This window comes from Centruroides vittatus, unplaced genomic scaffold, assembly GCF_030686945.1.
Source record: "Centruroides vittatus isolate TY-2023 unplaced genomic scaffold, ASM3068694v2 contig_742, whole genome shotgun sequence".
Classification (NCBI taxonomy): domain Eukaryota; kingdom Metazoa; phylum Arthropoda; class Arachnida; order Scorpiones; family Buthidae; genus Centruroides; species Centruroides vittatus.
In genome coordinates this window covers 894,624-916,420 of record NW_027122478.1, presented here as the reverse complement: position 1 = coordinate 916,420, position 21,797 = coordinate 894,624, and the positions used below count along the sequence as shown (strand labels likewise).

Here is a 21,797-nt window from a genome sequence, read left to right as displayed (position 1 = left end):
AGAAATCAGCTAACAGATTCTCATCTAAAAAATAATGTAAAACTAGTGATGACATATATTCAGCCAAATATATCTGATATATTACATTTGCAACAATTCCAGCAGTCACATTAAGTACAGTATACCTATGTTAATCTATGAATATATGAATAAATATTTGTGATTTACCCGTATTTTTTATTTATTTTTCTTATGTGCAGCCCGCATCAATTCGAAAATTTCAAATGTGGCCCTTACATAGAAAAAGGTTGCCCATCCCTGCTGTAAATGATGATGCTGCAAGAGAAATTTGAGAAAGGTACAATGGTCAGGCATGGTGAGATACAATGTTAAGTCTATGGGACAAACATGTCAGGTCTTATTCCCCTGTTAACTTTAACTCAAGCAATTTTTTGTTTTGCAGTTTCGTTATTGTAAATACTGAGGTCAATGAATGTACATTTTAGTTACTAAGACTTTGTTATTGTTTTTATCACCCTCTCCCAACTCAACCTCACTACTCTCCATTTTCTCAAAAGCCATATGTAGCTAGTTTTAGATTAATACTAACCAGGACTGTGAAGATTTGTAGACCAAGCCCCTGACTCTGAAAACCAACTCCACTCATGCTCTTGCTTCTAAATAATAATTTAAAATATACTTTGATTATATTAATCCATAATGGAATTTTATCACCACTAAGTGATTCATCAGGTTACTTTTTTAAATAAGTTTTAGTTTTGATAGGTATTCCTATTGAAACTGATTTTTTTTTTCAGAGTTTTCCAGTATTACCACTATCATCATCTTTATTTATAAGTTAATACACACAATGTTTTCATCTATGGCAGCGTTTCTCAAAGTGGGCGATAACGCTCCCTTGTGGGTGGTGAGTAAATCTAGGGGGCGCTAGAGGCAGGGTACTGAATGGTGACCAAAGGTAAAAGTTGGGGTTACTGACAGCCCTTCCTCTGTTAAACGGATAAGAGGAAACACTGCGTTTAATGGTTTCCAGATGTTGAGAACAATGTATGGTAAGGGCACAAAGTGTGATATTCATAGAAAAGTTCTCCTAAGAATATTTCTAATCCTTTCTCACACAAGAGAAAATAAGTTAGGGGTGTTGGGTATAACTTTATGGAACAAAGGGGCGGTGGATCGAAAAAGTTTGAGAATCACTGATCTATGGTTACAATAAAGTATTCAAAAAACTAATTAAATGAGTTTTCTTAGTCATTTTGTTTGGTTCTTTTGACAATAAAAGTTTAGAATTATCTAAAGCAGAATGTATTCAAATACAAATTTTTGAAAAGAAAATTAGCAGAAATTAATCATATGCAAAGAAAGCTCCGAAAGTAGGGGAATCCTTATAAAATAAGATTTTGCATTACAAGAGATTCCTATAAAGCTTCACAATTTTTGTATAACATAAGTTTTACCTTGAAAAAAGAAAACACTTGAACTAAACAGTCATTTGAAAACTGATGAAAAGCTATACGTTATCTTTTGATTTTGTAATTCTACAAGTCCCTGTTATTATATACCCTGTTATTAACATAGTCAATTTGACTTCACATGTGCAGTGCAAGTTTCTGTGGAAGACTAGTTTGCATTTTTCAGACTGTACTTCATTTAGTTAATCAGCCAATCTGTGTTTTTTGCTCTCCACCTTTTCATAAATGGCTGCCTTGAGAAATACCCAAAAATCCTGAGATGACCTAATTTCTGTCATATTTGCAAGGTTGACTTCCTTTATTATGAAGTTCATTTTTTTCACAGGTAATCCAGTATGGTTTTGGCATAGAGCTCAATCTTGTTAGAAGACTTATTCTGCATTGAGAATAGTTCTTTTGAATGTAAAAAATCAGGAAAAATTGTATACATTAATTTAAAGATTGCTAGACATTAATAGCAAAACTTAATTTTCTGATTAGGGTTCAATTCAATTCTTTTTGTCCCATTGCAATTCAAACCAAAAATTTGTCCTTAAAGTTTTTATTCTTGGAAAACTTTACATTGGTAGGTGTTGTAGAGATGTCACTGGTATAAAATATGTCATTCCCATTGGTGTGAGAGGATGAAGTAAGGTTTATCATCCAAAATGAGGAATTTTTCAGAGAACTTTTACAATAACCTTTTGCACTTTGTTTTTATCAGTGATCTTTGTGTCCATTCTGTCTGGAATTACCAGGTTCAGTATTTCATGTATTTTTTTTTTTCAAAGCATTATGGAACCAACTACATGAAATTTTTAGTTTCAGGGCTACAAACTGAATTGAAACCATGCGTAGTAAGCACAGTTACACTGCACGTCTAATTTTATAGCTGACGGTATAGTACATCAAACACCAACAGATGCATCACTGGCAACCTAAAAGTGGATCTTATGTAGCAGTTACATATGATAAGACCAAGCTGCAAGAATCAGAGAACATGAGTACACCCTTAAAAAGGGTCTTGCCACAACAGCTTTTGCCACTTATGCACAATATAAAAGTAAACCTGCACTGAATGGCAGACCCATAACAATTGAAGCATCTAGAAAGGATTGATATCTACAAGGCCTTTAGAAAGGGAACAGTGTTTAACTTCAAGGAGACTGATTTAGTCTCTATAGTTTAGCACTATTTGAGATAAATTAATCATTGACTTGTACCAGCATGTGCAGTCTGCATGTTCTTGGAGATGTTCTGCTTATTTTAAAAACATTCTGATAATTCTAAATGTTTAATTTAACTTTACTGTTCTATTCTGTAGAATTAAATCTAAAGATGTCCATTATATGTGAATTTTAGTTTACAGTAAAATTTTTCCATTTTGCTGGATTTTGGTGTTGGTGAGGATTATATTTCCTTAATGTTATTCTTGATATTGTTTTTCCTATTAGATTTATTCTGGAATTGTATGTAATATCTTGGCTATAGGTTGTGGCCTATATAAAAGAGTGGCTTATCCATGAAAAATCAAAATTCCTTTACAACTTTCACTTTTGTTACTTAGATAATAAATATATATATATATATACTAGCAGGTAGGCCCGGCGTTGCTCGGGCAAAAGTAATGGTAGCAAAGATTAAGATTATTATGTTATAGTTAACCTTACCCGTTTTCACAGAATGCAAGAATTGGGTCCCCCTGTTTCTAGACTAATTAGAGAATTGTTAGATGGGTCTAAAAATATGTTCAATTTCCCGCAAAAATGAAAAAAAAACACATCTGCGTCTTGCACATCACTTTCTCTTAACAATTTCATTGTTACCTAACACTTCCATTGTTACTTGACACTTCTATTGTTGATGGAAGTGTTAAGACTTAATCTTGTCCCACTCCCCCGTGGGGAGGAATTTCAAAAAATCCCTTCTTAGTGTGCATCCTCGTGATGTACCCTAACTATATACCAAATTTCAACTTTCAACTCCTTACTGTTTTGGCTCTGCACTGATTATTATTATTATTATTATCATTATCATTATTATTATTATCAACTCGTCTCGATTATATATATAGATACACAAGGGTTGCCTACAGCCAAGGTTTTAGGCTATAAGAAATGTTAAAATATATGCTGTGGCATCTCACAATGTAGCATGTATTTTTTAACATTTCTTAAATTAATGATGAAAATAGCAGTTTAATTGCAAATGAAGAAAAATCATTGAAAAGGAAAAAATACTTTCAGTCACACTTAAATTTCAATGGTTTACCTGATTGAGAAGACTAGAGAGTAAACAAGACCAAATCAATACTGAAAGTAAATCAAACATCCTTTTATCAACTGATAATTCTAAATGTTTAACTTCAAAACATCAGAAAGGATTGTTTTACACTAGAGATCTTCAAGGAAGCTGGAATAGTGGGTTGCTATGGTTCACAGAATAATCCAGAATGTACTGAAAGACTGACAAGAGGCAGAGATCATATCAGTTACAAAAACAATAGTAGTAAAGGCCAATTCACAGTATTTGGCAGCAATTTTTACATATTGCATTTTTACTGTAGAGAAACTGCCTAGTAGTGCATATAGACACCCAAGAAGCTAAGGTGCTATTTCTTTCCTATTAGTTTTTATAATTCTATGTTGCAGTCTAGTTAAAGTTTTTTCAATATAGAAAGTCACAATTTATTCTGCTTTCCAACCATTTGAAGATGACATCATGACCTAAATTCCACACTGAAACTTTGATAGTGTGAACCTAGCTTAAATTGAGCTGAGATTGTATTGTACAAAGTATAGAAGAATATTGTTGTCATTCAGGCTGGGAAAATATATAAAATATCTAGATTGGGGCCAATCATTGAAATCCAAGTGTCTGAAAACAGATTGGATTCAGGCATAATTGAGAGTTTATGGCTGAAATTTTTCATTGAGATATTAAATATAGAATATAACAGGAATATGAAAATAACCTTATTGATGAAGGAGAAGCTTTGAATTAAGTAAATCAGAAAAAATTTTGGGAAATTTTGTGGTGTAATGGTCACCTGATAATTATGTTGAAGCTTATAAATAAATTTGTACACTAAAAATTAGAGCAGGATTATTATAATTGTTTGAAGTAGCATCTGGAGTGAGGGAGGGTTGTGTTTTGTCATTCTTGCTTTTTTCTATGTTACATTAACTACATAAAGAAAACTAATAAAGTAGAAGATGGAACAAATGAACTGTTGCTTGATGATGATCAGGTCATTTTTTAACAGATGATAAGGAATTACAGGCTCATTTGGATTATTTATGAACAACTTATGAGAAATATGATGTGTATAAACATTGAAAAAACTGAAGTAGCATCTAAAGGGAGAATATATTAAATGTAACTCTAAAAGGCCACATCTTGAAACAAGACACAAATTTAAATACTTAAGAATGTTTCACTGAAGATGGCAGGTTGGACAGAGAAATTGAATTAATATTCTTACAGGCAAATAAAATATTTGATCAGCTTTTACTGTTACTGATTCATAAGAGATTCCAACAATAACCAAAATTAATATATAATAATATGCTTTATAAAACATTTCATAACATAAAATATTCTCTCTTAGCAGCTATCCATAAATTACATAAGGGTGATTTTGGCCATTATAGACCCCCACCCACCGCTGTGTAAGAAACCGTAATATTTTCTTTGATTGCCTCTCCCCATCCCTATCTTATGTAATATTTAGGCATAATTTTATAGAAAGATTTTTTAAAAATAATTTTTTTTAATGAAACCCTAAAAACCTTAGGTTCAAAATATATAATTATTAATTAGTTAATTAATATATACTATTATTGATAAAGGACTATGTGAACAAATTTTAAAATATAAAAATTTAATAAATTTGAATGAACAATTTATTTTAAGAACTTTATTTTTTAATTATTAACAATCTTTTTATTACTATCATTAACCAATGTCATAATATTCATTTTTATATTAATTTTAATTTTCACAAAGGACAAACTTTGACAGATCGACTAGCTAGTGCACGTGTAAACAGGAACATCATACAAAATAAAACAGGAGAGAATAGAGAGAAACCACATTCTGTTGCCATATTGATTACATCTTGGCTAAGGCCAAGAAAATAAACTACATGCTGCTAAAATATGATAGGTGCATCTGGAGACTAAATCATAAAGCTTATAAAACTCTATATAATGGGGCAATACAACCAATGCTGTATTACAAAAATACTGTATTATTGACAGTAAAAAAATTATATTCATACAAGATAAAAATAAATTCAATGTAATTTTTGACATTGCTTTCCTTTTATAATATTGTCAATATCTCCATTTATGGTACTGGTCTTAATTCTAAGAATGTTAGTTAAATGGAATCATCAACTATTTCTTTTAGCAGTTTTGATGTTTTTCATGCAAGAAAAGAATTGTTCAAAACAATATGTACTACCCCATATGCATAACAGTTTCCTAGATAAAGCTACACATCCACAAGAGCCGAATTATCGGGCTAAGTGGCTAAAATAAATTAGACAATTGCACTAGAGCTTGCGTAGGCCCATCTCTACAACTTAATAATTATAATTAAATTAAATAAATAATTTTAATAATTTGGAACTGGAGGAAAAGAAATCGGCCCGAAGCGGACTCGAACCCGCAACTTCTGCTATCCGTGCAGACACGTTACCAGTTACGCTACCGGACCTTCAGTCCGAACTGAAGGTCCGGTAGCGTAACTGGTAACGTGTCTGCACGGATAGCAGAAGTTGCGGGTTCGAGTCCCGCTTCGGCCGATTTCTTTTCCTCCAGTTCAAATTATTAAAATTATTTATTTAATTTAATTATAATTATTAAGTTTAGTAAGAGATGGCGCCTAACGCCAAGCTCTAGTGCCAAATTGTCTTAATTTTATTTATTATAGCCAACTCTAGCCCGATAATTCGGCTCTTGTGGATGTGTAGCTTTGTAATGGGTTAGTCGTTATTTATTTATATTCCTAGATAAAACAATTTTCTAGCATCATTATGTCATAAAAGTGTGTGTATCCAGTGAAACAAAAATAATTTTTGTGACATACTTTACCAAAATAAATGAAGATGTACCTAAAAAGTCTAGGGTGCAGTGGGCCGTGGGTTGGACATCTCTGAACTAGGGTAAAAGTGGCAAAGAGTCACAGTGGTGTCATGGTCCCAGCTGTCTTCCCAGAGAATGAAGATTTGCTTCTTGATGTGATTGTTGATGTACAAGGTAGGAATGTAACTGAAAGTACTAGTGACTGAAGACTTTGCAGCTTGTTTGGGAAGAGGTTAGCAGTCTCATTGCCAAGAACCTCTGCATGACCTGGGACCATTGGAAATCTATTCTAATGTTGTTTTTTAAGTGCCTGAGGATGTGGTGTGAGATGGATGAGGCTTTAAGCGGCTATTAGATTTCACAATCCTGTGTAAAGCTACCCTACTGTCAAGAAAAAAATACAGTAGAGTCCTGCAAACTCAACTTAATGTTGACTGAGAAGGCATTGAGTTACTAAAAATGATGAGTTTTACAGACTCCTGTAGTAACAGTAAAGTGAGAAAAACAAGATTATGTTAAAATGCAAGTCAAATTTGATCATAGTTAGAATTCTGGCAATTGAAGGAGTAAAGAAGTAATTACAGATGAATTCAGCATTGCATTGCAAGAATTCCGCAGTACTGAACATGGCTCGGTTCTCTACCTGACTGTTTAAATCTGGAAAAAGTACAATGACTTTATTGGGTTTTTGTCTCTTGTCCTACATTTGGACCAACCTCATCTTTTAATCAGTGGGAGCATGTTGTAACTGTCAAAGCTGTAGCAATGCATTGGCAACAGGGCAAGTGCCAAGGGTGTGAGGCTCTAGGAATGCTTGGCATTCCTCATGCCTCACAACCATCTATGTGCTGTTTCATTTAGGGATAAATCAAAGAATGAAACAGGACAAGTTAAGGAATTGAACCAATTTTAAATTATATAGAAAGACAACAAATTGGTTTTGTCACTTGTTAAGAACCAACAATTGATAAGTTGCTAAATATTGTCTTTATAGAAAGACATAGTGGGTTTAGAGCCAGGAAGACTGCAAAAGATGGATAGATAGTATTCTTAACACTCAAATGTTAACATCTTGAGGTAGACAAACATTAGCTACTATAAGAGATAACACAGTTAGACATTCTTATAAACTTAAACTCCCCCTAACTCTGTAAGATAAAATAGCATTAATAATTATTTATTACTAGAGAAATTGATACTAATGTTTGTAAGCTACTTTATTGCATAAATGTGAGAAATTATGACATTCTAATAACCCAATTCATGCATGATACATGAGTCTTGTGCATTAATAACAGCAAGATGTTTACTTAAAATATACAGTTTTTTAGTTGTCTGATTTTTCACTTTCATAATTAAACAGGTTTGTTCAATAAAAGATTAATATCTAAAGCCTTTTGTAAGAGATTTGAGGAATAATATTTAAATATTACAGAAAAAGTTTGTTAATTCTTTTAGTTCATAAATTATAGTCTTTAATATAAAATATACCAGATTTTGTTAATGCTTCTTTAATAAATTCTAATGTTTTCAATGATACAAAGAATAATCATCAGGAAATAGAACAAAAGTGGAACTTAAAAAAAAACAGAGGGCTGTATACAGAAATATATTGAATAATCAAAAAGTTTGTTTGGGACACTGTGGCAATGTGTATGCTAATGAGCAAGTCCAGAGTGTAGATCAAGGCAGGGATCTAGGTATATGATTAATCAGATATTCATTGACTTCAGAATGTGGCTAACACAAAATGATGACAATGTTGTTACCAAATGCATCCAAACACAAGCATTATGCCAAAAACACAAGCATATGGTGCTTGTGTTCTTGGCTGCCTATGGAAAAAAACCACTGGACATTAATCACAGAATGATGAAAGTATATGGTGATTCATGCACGTCCAAAATTATCATTGTAGAATGGAGCTCAAAGTTTTGTGATGGTCACAAAACAACATAAGATGCAAGTCAGTTGGGAAAGATCATCCACATCCAACATGGCTGAAAACAGGCAAGCTGTGGATGGTGAAACAGCCTGCCAAATGACATTTGAAATAACTCATAAAGTACCATACATGGATGAAAACAATCTCATTAATTTGTCTGAAACTTGTGTTAATTTTTGAAAATTTTATTTTTGTAACAAAGTCAGTGGGAAGGATGAGCTTGCATCTTCTTCACTAGTTTGCTTCTTCTCTTTCTCAAGGTTTGGTCACAATCTATATTTGGTTTTGATAATTGCAAATGCTGAAAATCCTGCTTCACATAATTAGGATGTTGCAAAAAGAATTAACTCATAGGACCATACTCCTACTTCATCAAGTTCCAAAACTTGGTTATTGTCCTCCAGTGGTGATTGATGACAGTGCTGTACTAATGGGATCTTTGATTCAGTTGTACTGGTCAATGTCTTTCAAAAAGTACTTATTAAAGTAAACACTGAACTATCTTAAATGTTCTACAAATAGTTATTCATTCAATTCCAAATTGTTATCTTCTAAACATATAGAGTGGGAAAATAGTACAGTGGTGCCTGATACTTTGAATTGAATTAATTCCTGAAGGCCATTCGAACTGTAAATCAGTTTTTCCCATTAGAAATAATAGAAAGTGAATTAATCCTTTCTCAGACCCTAAACAGTATCAATTTCAATAAACTTAAAACAGAAATACACATAATTTAAAGCAAAAATAATACAACTGAATGTCCTAATAATAAATTAAAACATGGAAATTGCATTTACTGGTTGCATACTATTGACTTTGACATCACTTCAATCAAAATCCTTAAATTATATTTCAGTAAGATTTAATTCAAAAAATTCTCAAGAATTTCTTTTGTTTAATTTTTCAAAAAACCACATTGTTTGATTTAATTATTCCATCATTGAATATACAGATCTGAAGATGATCTCCAATTGTAGATTGAAAACTTTAGTTAAAAAAACCTTTTTTTGAATTAAACCTTACTGGAATATAATTTAAGGCTTTTAATTGAAGTGCTTATTATATTATTCCAGTCTACTAAGTGGTGTTTGGACTTTCTGCTGAAGATCTGCTGTACTTATACTGTTTTCATGCTTTTCAATAAGTTCCTTTTTGATCTCAATCATCAATATTACAATCTTCCAAGACTTTGTTGTGTTCACACACTTCTCAGATGCTGCAGTTAATAAGTAAAGATTATATTAGTTGAACAGAAAGTTTTTGTGTATTTTAATTGTAATGATGGTTGTGTATGGATGGATGGAAAGTTTTTGTGTATTTTTTAACAGCTTTCATTACTAAATATATATGTAATTTAATTAAAACAGTTGAGAAATTTAACATATTGGTAATGTGAGATTGTATTCTTTGTTTAGAAGCTTATTTTAAACTTCATCATATTTTGTTTGAATAAAATGTCTTCAGATAAAAGTCATATTATGCTTTAAGTTCATAGAGGGTATAATGCAGTACAAATTGTAAAAAAAAAAAAAAAAACTACAACGTGTAGGGGAATATGCTCCTAAACTTTGAACATGTCAAATGTAGTTTAAAATGTTCCATTCAGAAAATTTTGAACTAAATGACACAAAGTATATGGGGTGTTCAAAAGCGTCAGCAAAGAAACATTGCAAGAAGAAATTGTTAAAAAGTGACAATACAGTATATATAAACAAAAAATATGGCAGAAAAAGCACTGAAAACCTACTACCATAATGCAAGAGCAAGAAGATGCACAACAGATTGCTTTTATGCTTTGAGCATATTTTATCACTGTGCATACAGTTCAGACTTTGAAGCATTTGAGGTTAGTCATTCAAACTATGAGGTATCACTGTAATTTACAGCTTTATCATCCAATATTTTATTCCACAATAGTAATTTCTTTCTGAAGACTAAAATTTTGTCTGACAATTATTTTTTTCATAGCTTTTATTTGTTTATTTCAGAAGTCATATAATTCTTAAATCAAAATGGGAATGAGAAAATAATGCTAAGAGATAAGTGATTCTCTTTGAATAGTGCTATGCCAGTATATCAAACTGAAGCCTTATATGTTTATGATATTGATATAAATGTGTTAAATTTTAGAATATTGATTTACTGAAACTGATAAAATACTGATTTTTATAAATAAGTAACGACTAACCCGTTACAAAGCTACACATCCACAAGAGCCGAATTATCGGGCTAGAGTTGGCTATAATAAATAAATAAATAATTATTTATTTATTATAGCCAACTCTAGCCCGATAATTCGGCTCTTGTGGATGTGTAGTACTGATTTTTAATAATTATTACTCCCAAAGTTAGAAATGCTTATAGAAAGTGACAACACATCTTTCGTATTTTTTCTAATAATGATTTAATAGAACAAACAAATGTTTTTGGGATCACTTTTAGGGCCTGCCTTAGGGGGTTTACACAATTCTAAAAAAATATGTATATCCTGACTTTGCTTTCATTGACAACACAGAACATCAGTATTTGTTATCAATGATAAATATCAACTCTACTTTTTTTAACATAATAATTTTTGTTTTAGTAACCTTATATCTAATCCAGGGTGACAACAAACCAGTTCAAACATTTTCAATCTACACCAAAGTCTTTTCTCTGGAACAACTGAGTTCTAAAATGGAATGCTAATATTCCATGAAACATGAACTTTAAAAACTTGAATTGTTACTTAAAGGTTTAATGTAAGGTAAATGTTCATAGTTATTGTCCAGTTTGAGTTTGAAGAATTGGCTTTGGCAATAATAGTTTTTCCAGCTGTCAGAAGATTGTACAAGTGTCAACAATTCTGGGAAATTTTTATATTAAAAAAAAGTAGAGTTGATACTTATTATTGTCAACAAATACTGATATTCAACACTGTTGATAAAAATTAGTTTTTTATCTGTTTTGGCTTGATATATCAGTTATTTGCATAGCACTGATGGCAAGCTAAACTATTTTTGCTAAACTACTGCAGTGCCCTTAGCAGAAAGGCATGACATTCCTGGGAGCTGTAATGCATAGTTTGAAAAACTGTTGCTCTATATGACTTTTAGAGAACTATTTGAGAAGTCAACTGTCAGTTTTGTTATATTTTAATTTTCTAAGACAAATAAGAGCTTAGCAATTAACTCTTAAGCCTATGTTGCTGGATATTATTGACACTAAAAGTTTTTTGTTTAATTTTTATTGTTATTAATAAAAATAATTATAATTATTATCATCATTGTTGTTATTTCATAAATTAAAGAGAAATAAAACAAAATAACAAAAAAAAATTGTTTGGTAGTCATTTGTATTTTTATCATTCAATTTAAGAGGTTCCACTTTTCATTTCACTTATTTTATAATTAATCTACAGTACAATTAACTGCTAATGAAAGTGAAGTTGAAGAAATAACAAAATGAAACATTTGAGATGATATATTCTAAACTATATGCTTTCAGATAGTGCTATGTTATCAATGTACTTTGGAGGTGTGCTGGTGCGAGGATAATTAACATCATGAAGATAATGATATTAGTAGTTGACATTTTCACCCTTATTTCTTTGATCAAGCTAAAGATATTTTGATATGAATTGTTATTATTGGTTAAATGTATGTACACTATATCTTTTGTACAAAAAGAATTTTTTTTTTAATTACTTTAAAAATGCAGATTATGTATATAAATTTTAGTTTCCAAAATTTCATTAATATTAATGGATGAAGAGATACTTTCAATACTTACTTATTTGATTACTATATTTATATATATATATTTTTTTTTTCTGATTATATACTAAAGTAAATAAAACAGTAAAATGAATTAACTATATCATTATGAATGTATACATTTAGCTTAAAATATTTAGTTATTATTATTTATGTACTTATTTATCTAAAACTCAAAAACTGGAATGGTTGATTAAAAACACTACACCCTACTCATATGTACTCCAGTACATAAAATTTAATGGGAGCACAAACATTTTCAGTCATTTTAAGGGGCCTTCATCAGGTGAGAACCATTTGAACAAGTTACAAAATATATTTTAAAACAAATGCTGTTTCCAAAAATTTTGAATTTTAACTGACTCAAATACTTATTTATATAATTTCATTGTATAAAATTTGAATGCATAGTAATATTTTTATATTAGTGCTATTCCCCAAAAACCTCCACTTGCTTAAAACATCATCAGAAATACTCTAATGGAGTGTCATATTCATCAGAAAACTAATAATAATCATCAGAAAACTCTAATGGAGTGTCATATTCAAAAAATAATAAAATTAAAATTAAACAACCATTTTTGAAATTTTGATTTTTTTTTTTTTTAAGTAAATACAGTAGAGCGTCATTTATCCAAATCAATTGGGACTGGGGTTGTTCGGATAACTGATTTTTCGGATAACCGATTATATACAAAAAAAAATATATTAATCTATCTCATGTTGAAATTTTTCTCCATAGCGTGTCACTTCACGTTGAATTTTCATCGATTTTAAGCCTAACAAGAATTTTTATAATAATAATCGTGGATATCGTATCGTTAAAATTTATTTCTTTAAAATATATTGAAAAATATAAAAGCAAAAAAAATTATACTTTAGAAGTTAATCTAGTATCAAAAATGTTCGATTCAGCACGACACAGTTTGACTGGAAAGCTTTCAGTTGATTGGCTTTTGGATAAATGACGCTCTACTGTATTTCCATTAAAATATGTTTTTAGTAATGTTACATTAGTGTTTTAGTAAAAAAAAAAATTTTTAAGTAAAGTTTTTTAGTTGTAGTCATATCTTACTCAAGACTCTTTAGCTTTATGTTTTGATGAATAGAAAATTAATTATTTATGAGTATTTAGTAAATCCTTCATTTCAATAAAAAAAAATTTTTTTAAGTAATTCCTTTATTCATTTATTTCTGATATTGATTGTATCATTACAAAATTTAGTTTAACGCATAAATAAAATAATCTTTTATAAATATAGTATACTCACTTTATTGCAACACTTAATTTAATGACTTGCCATAAGGTCCTGGTAGGCATAATGCTATTTTACTATTGATATGATGACCCTGTAAATATCTACTTAATTCTAACTTATCGCTTGTAGAAATAATACACATTAAATGTTCACCAGCAAATACTTTATTGAATATTTCAAACATTTTCAGCTATACTAGCAGACATCATAGGATAGCAGAAAATGTAACATTGTGTTCTAATCAGATAGAAAAGAAACATAGTCAAATTTAAATTTTAAACATAAGTAATAAATAGAACAAAATTAAAATATTAAAATATAAAGTAAAAAGTAGAAAAGTTGTATATAGATAATACCCTTATTGTTAGTGCTTATAGAACAAAAAATAGAACATTTAAATAATATAAAATGTATGAAATGGACCCAATCTTGTTAGACTGACCTTTCAGGACACTGAATCCAGAAATAGAGTAAAAATGGACCACACCCTTTAGGTGAAAGTATTCCTTAACATTTAAAAAAAAACATTTTAAATCAGAATTATATTTATTGTACAGTACATAAAAGTAAAAGTATTGTATAAATAAATGTAATGTAATTTTGATAATGAATTAAATGGAAAAAATTACAATACATAAATATGAAAAACTATTACAGTATCTTCCATGATATAGTGATAATTCCAATAATAATAATAATAATTAAGAATGCAAATGTGTTTATTATATCTAGTAACTATTACTAGATTTTTTGTTTTTCTGATTTTACTGTCATTTAATTATTAAAAACAAATTTATGTAGTAATATTTTTACTGTTTTAATTCATTAAATTATATTAAATAATATCCTATATCATTTTAAAGGATGATTTTTTAGGTTTTGGAATATTTTACTTATTTAGACACATCTGTGTGATATAATCAGCATCTTTTCACCAAAATCTGAATTTATTAGAAATTTGATATAATGATCATTTAATATAACATTTATTTTTCACAGGTCTTCTAAGGTTGCTATAAAGTAAGTCTACTTAGTAATAAAAGTGATAATTCTTTTTTTTAAAACAAAATGCTTTATTACTAAAGATTAAAAAAAGTATAGTTTACTGTTTGTTTTGAATATATATATATTTATGTATCTGATTGCATATTTTAATAGTGAAAAATATTTATTTTTTATTAATTTCATAAATTTTAAAATGGTATTGATCAAAAGATAAGAGGTAAATTATGACTCAATCAATTGATCCTTGTTATTATGTAAAAAGGAGTTAAACCCTGTTACAAAGGAAGCTTAGGAATAACTTAGAAAGTTAACCTATGTGATCATCAATTTAATCTTATATTTGAGTTTTGTTCAAGTTTACTAGGTAGTTCTAAAAATTGTTTTCTGATGTTCATTTAAAAATATCTTAAACTATTTGATTTACAAATAGATATTAAGGCTTTGTATGCCATAAGAATATTATGTATTGAATAGTAATTTCTTTTACATTAATAGCAACTCTCTCTTATTAATTTAAGTTTGGGGACAATTTGGAAAATAGTATCTGTTCTGGAAAGCAACAATTAGTAACAATTTCTGAATAACACATTTTATTTTACTTCTACATACATTCAACTATTTTTCAACATCAGAACTCTACAAGCTGTAGGCCTTTCCTATTCCAGAAGACACTTGCCACGATTTCTATGTTGAAAGAGTCTGTTTGCATTTCCATGGTTTTGTTGGTGAATGTGTATGATGCCATTCCACTGACTGGCATTTGCTCATGGAATTAGTGAAGGAAACAGTTTCATTGCCTGTTATGATGTGTCAGGAATGCATTTCCTTCTTTCGAATACTGATCCAGAAATGCCAAAACAGCACCTATGCAGTTTATTTTGTGTTGTTCCAAAAGCATGTGTGGAACTCATTTTTTGATATTTGAGGTACTGTACATTGTCAAAATTTCATGGAGTACTGTTCAACACTGATTCCATTTAATCAAATCATCTATACAATGCAATATACCATCTGTAACAACAAATGGACATCCAGTTCATTGTTCATCATGGACATTCTCTCTTCCTGCTTTGAACTTCTAGCATCATCATTGCACTATTGATTTGTCCATAATATCACCATACATGTTCATGATTTAATAATGGATCTTACACAATCATACACTTTACAATCACATTCAGAAAATGAATGACAGACCTCACTTCATAAGTGATGGGATCTTCAATTTTCTTGTATTACAGCAGAACCTCACTTAACGAGCATAATTCATTCCAGAGTCTTACTGGTAATGCAAAACACTCATTAAGCGAAACAATTTTTCCCATAGAAATTAATGTAAAATACAATAATGCATTCCACGCCAAAAAAATGCTCAAATGCTTTATGTATAACATTTATTCAAAAAAGATTGTACAATATACACTGTTAAGGAGCGTGAATCATCATCATCATCTTTTCTTCTAGTGCGGAATGAACCATCCTGGAATGAGAATTCGATTTGCAGAAACAAAAACAAAATCACAGCTAATATGTTTGATAAACACTCCAAACAATATGCCAAATTCTTGGGTTATGTAAAGGCTATAATTAAACATTAGAAATTAATTAATTCGACTAAAGGTAGGCAGTTATCCTGTTTTCCCAAAAATAAGAGTGTCTTATATTAATTTTTGCTCCCAAAGATGCACTAGGTCTTATTTTCAGGGATGTCTTATTTTTTCGTATAGTGGCTTCTGGCCACCAGGAGGAGCTCACTACAGCACACTCGTACAGCACAGCAGGGACAGCATATAATATGGTGTCAGGCAACTGGTCTCTTGATGCCTTGCCTGCACATTTACAAGTGATGGCCATGGAAGGGAACATCAGGGTTTGTGGTAGGTGATGGTCTTTATGTCCTGCATGCAGCTGCTCTGCAACAGATGGTAAAAGTAGGGGATAATGGCAGCAGGCTAAAAAGAATCACAGCTGCATGCTCTGGTGTTCTGTTTGGCAGGCATGCTTTCAAATGAAAATTTTGCTAGGTCTTACTTTCCGGGGAGGCCTTATATTTAGCAATTCAGCAAAACCTCCACTAGGTCTTATTTTCGAGGAAAACACGGCATGTTTCCTTTTCGTATTAAATTTAATAATTATAAATAGTTAATTTTTAATTCAGACATTTCTAAAATTTAATGACCCAAGAATTTGGCATATCGTTTGGCGTGTTTATTATATAACGGGCTATGGTTGTTGATGTTTATAAGTAATATAAGTGAACACAGGTTTGGAAAAATATGTGATCACAAGCAACACTAAGATGCTAGCGGAACGAATGCTAACCACAGACTGATAGAGCATGCCACATGTGCACAATTTGGGACTTCCCCTTTCCTTATCACTTGTTATGCGAAGCATCACTCGTTAAGCGAGGCAAATTTTTACAATTTGTTTTGCTCATTATGTGAAATACTCGTGCAAAGTGCTCGTTAAGTGAGGTTCCACTGTATATTTAACTTTCACTGTGACATAGCCAGACATTATATCACAATGATACTCATACAGACTGGCTAACACATGACTGCAAATGTTTGACCTTCTGTTCTCTGAGTTCATTTATTTGCACATGTGTGATTTGTGAATGGGTACTACCTTTCTGTAATGCCTTTATATTATTTATAAAGATAGCATATTTATTCAGTTGAATCTGAATTATTATTCTTTTTATGGGAAATCCAATATTTATGTTTATATATGGTAGTACAGACAGTGTTTGAATAATTTGGTGGTATCATGAATGAAATCTTGTTTTGGTTTCTTGGTCTTTTAATATTGACTAGTAAAAGGCTGTTGTCATTATTAATGTGCATATAAATTTTTGATCTTGCCTTCCAACAGTAGATACAATACACCACAATAACCAGTAAGTAAACAAAATTTATTTATATGATGATAATCACAAATTAGAAGTAACAGTAAATAAATGTCTTCATATCTTTTATCCTTTTTCAACACCTCAGGAACATGAACAGAGTTGCAGAGTTTACCTTTTATTTGAGGCTACTGATCTGCTTCAATTTTTTTAGTGTTTTTACATATTGAGGAAGATGAATAATCTCAAGTAAAAGGTTGACTCTGCTGTGAAGATAAAGATAAAGATAGATAACAGATAGATACAGTAAGTTTGGAGGTGGTATTTATGATATAAATAAAAATAAAACCAAAAATTGTATTTGGAATAAACTAAATGAGTAATTTAAAAGCGATATTAGATAAAGCTGTAATGAATCTTTCCAAATTGGATTTAATTCAAGACAACCATGTATACATTATTTGATTTACAAACTTTATATAGTATAGTTTTGGTTATCCAAGGTGATGAACAGGAATCAGTACCAAAGAAGTTTAACCAACACGTTATATGCATAATTTATTCAACAACTGGAAACCAAGAAAGGAAGTTAATCCAGTAAGTTCTAGTAAAGCCAGAATCATGCTATAGTTCTGCTGTGTCAAGGAGAAGTACAACTGGTTAATTACTGATTTTCGTGTCTGTGATAAGTCATTAAAAGTTGACCAGTGGTAAAATTTGATTTGTTGAACATATGTAAATTTAATATTCAAGGTAAGTATCAGCTGGTTATGACATCAGCCAGGTATATACTGTATGACTTGTTAGTATTAAACAGCAAGGAAAAGCCATGGGGAAAAGCTGTTAATATCAATGAATGGAGGTGAATCCTTTTGATGAGTGAACAGGGATTCTTGGAATGGAAAATTTTGTTGATTTTAAAATACTGAAATCAATTATTTATTGTATTCTTTAGAAATATAAACTGGAATCCTCTGTCCTAACAAAGCCAAGGGTAGAAATTGTGTTTTCAATGAAAGTGTGTTTCAGCATTCTTAGAAAAAATTGGTATCAATCAGTTGCATGATTACAAAATGGGCTAAAGAACACTTTAAACAAGACATTTCTGAATGCACAGTTAGAAGATACATAATAAATAATGGCTACCAGTTATATTGCACACCTTGAGAGGTAAATCTTTTAGTTGACCAAATTGAACAAATAAAGTCCTCTTAGGTGATCAAGATAGTTCCTCCACTAGACAACAGCTAAATAGATAACTGTTCTATGGTCTGACAAGCTGATGTTTCAGATTTTTCCAGAAATATTGCACTTAAACAAATAACAATGATTTGCTTAAGTGCAGAAGCAAACAACCCAAAATATTGCTTGTATGTAGTCCAGAAGCCAGCATTGCTAATGATATGCGAGAGTATTTCTGTTTATGGTATAGGTAAACTACATTTCTATGATGGAGTGATCAAAGCCCAAGGTTGTATTCATGTTTTGGAAACCAGTCTAAAATGTTTTCCAGGTATTGGAAAAGTAATGAAATTTTGGCAGTTTTCCAGAGAAGTTAAATACAAAAAAAAAATTTTTAATCTTCTTAATATTAGTAATCGCCTTAATTTATTTTAAAAATTTGCAATATATTTGTAATTTTTGAAAAGTTTTGAAACATTTTATTCATGAAAATTTATTTTGCATTATTGTTATGATATACAAATTTCATGAATATTAATAGTTTTCATTAATCATTCCTATCATTGTTAAAAATGTATATTTAATGACTATATTTATTTTAACATTAATGAAGTATTTTAATTCATTGTCATTTTAAATTATCATATTAAAATGTTATAAAATAAAACATAAGCATGTTTTAAGTATATATGTATGTGATTATTTTAATTTGTATGTAAAGCAAATTATATAAGCATATAAGTTAACTAAAACTTGTTAAAGTTTTAAAGATTTTCATAAAGTTTTTTAAACTTTATTTTAAAAAAGTGATTAGATTACCACACCAGAATATTATTCATTCAAACAAGAAATAACTACTGTCTATCAGTGTTAAACAGTTTTTATTGTTTAATGCCAACAGTAATTATTTCTTGTTTTAATGGAAAACTTTGTTTTTCTAAAATGATTTTCTTTTTTTTAATACATTCAGTAATATTATTTTCTAAAGATCTATTGTTTCACTATAAAGATTTACCAAAAATTTTATATAAATGATTTGCTATAATCCATTTTAATTTCTCAAGATGAATACAATGTTCTCTTCAATATTTGGTTTCTCTTTCACTAGTATTTACATAAGTTTGCATTGATTGATTTAAATTCCCGAGATATTTTTACATTTTCTACATATTTTTACATCTGTCTACTATACATATCAGATAGGTGTAAAAATGTTATAGTTTTATAAATTTATTTCAGTAAGAAAAAGAAAATTCAGTAAGAAAATTTATTTCAGTAAGAAAATTTCAGAATAAAAAGGATGAAAAATTCGCCCAGTGTTTAAGTTTACGTCACTACATTGTGTCTTCGAAAGAAAAGAAAAGAATTTATTTCATGTTAAACATAACTATTACATATTGATTTGCAACAGAGTATTTTTAATTAATAGCCTTCTTGATGTTTTAAATATATAATAAAATAAAATTATCATTTAATTGCATTTTTTTTTTTTTTTTTTTGTTTTTCTTTTATATTTGAATTGTTTACATAATGCCAATGTTTTATATTTCAAAGTTATTTTTGTTCTATAGACAATAGTAAAAGTGTCAGAAAGAATTGTTGTTTTGGGATTAGAGCCAGAGTTTTGAAATCAGCTGGATAAGTTAAACTTTACTGGTTTTCTCAATAATTAAAATAAAACAAATCATAAAATGAATTTGAATTTGGTTTCTAATTTATATTTTTACATAAAATTATTTGTGACAAATTTCATTTGAATAACATATAGATGTTTTTTTACAAGTTTAAAATAACAGCTGTAGTCTGTTGGCAAGTGTAATTTTCGTAAATGTAAAACTTTTTAAAAAAAATATTTTACTTATAGCTGAATTTTTTTTTTTAAATTAATATTTAACATTTAGTTTTCATTTGAATCTATTAGATAAATTCTATTATATTCTTACAACTTTTTTTTCTTGTGTGTCATATTTGTTTTTAACACCAAAAAATTGAATTTTTAAAAATTAACATTTCCTTTCTTTCTTGTGATGATATATTTAATTTATTATATCTACAACCATTATAAATTTATTACATTTTTATGTAAAAAAAAATGTAAGTGTGTGTCTTTCATATCATTCTATAAAAATTGTTTGTTCTTCAGTTCATCAGTTTTTTTTTTTTTTAAATTGATCTTTAAAATATTAATAATATCTAAATTTTACTGATAATTTAGTTCAGAAAATTCATTTAAATATTTTTAAATACCTTTGTTCATCTTAGGGATATCTAAAATGATTTGAATCAAAAATACAGAAACAGTTGCTATGACAACTACTTTATTATCAGATATTTGAATAATTTTTTATAATAAATTTGAAATAAAAAATAAGATTATTAATATTCTTAAATATCATATTTATAACAATTAAACAGAATTTAATTATAAATTTGCATATATATATATATATATATATATATAGTCTTTATATTTTTTCCCATCCACTTTATTTACATTTTTTTTTTTTTTTTTTTTTTTTTTTTTTTTTTTTTTAATTCTATAGTTCTAAATTTGGAAATTTTAACATTTTATTTAACTGTAATTATTCTATTTCTAAATTTGGAAATTTTAACATTTTATTTAACTGTAATTATTCTAGTTTTGAGTTTTATTATAAAATAATAACAACTGTTGTCAATTTTCTACAGAATATTTTTCACATTTATTTAATATTTTGAATTTACTGTCAGATGCTTATTTGTTGTTGTTATTGAAAGTTGATGTCTTGTTGATAATAATATAATGAAAATATACTAAAATAATATAAATATCTGTTATCTGATCTGAATTATATCAGGTCAGTCCATAAGTCCATGCTCATTTTTATGACCTTGAGAAAAATCTTGTTTTGCTGTTAAAAATGTCAGTCTAATGTGATAATTTTTACACTGAAGTGTTAAATTGGATCTCATTCATATAATACTGTTCAGAATTGTGAACATTTCAGTTGTTTATTTTCGTTAAAATGGAAGTAAGGGACGAATACAAGACATATTTTATACTTTTTATTTTTAAGTGGTGAGAATGCTACAAATGCAGCCAAAAAAATAAATACTGTACATAATCAAATTGTAATTAGTGCAAGGACTGCGCAGAAGTGATTTGAAAGATTTAGAAACAATGATTTTAGTGTGGAGGATAAGGCTCGTACTGGAAGACCTGTTGACTTTGATGATGATGCTCTCTCTGCACTAGTTGAAGCAGAACCATCTTTAACAGTTGATGAAATTGTGGAACATCTAAATTCATCCCATGGA

At 29.2% G+C, this 21,797-nt stretch overlaps 1 protein-coding gene across 1 annotated transcript in view; it reads left to right on the top strand.

Moving 5' to 3' along the window:
• The window catches only part of LOC136981053 (serine/threonine-protein phosphatase 2B catalytic subunit 2-like), a 129,702-nt gene that overhangs the window by 11,690 nt on the left and 96,215 nt on the right, over nt 1-21,797 (top strand). The window lies entirely within an intron of this gene.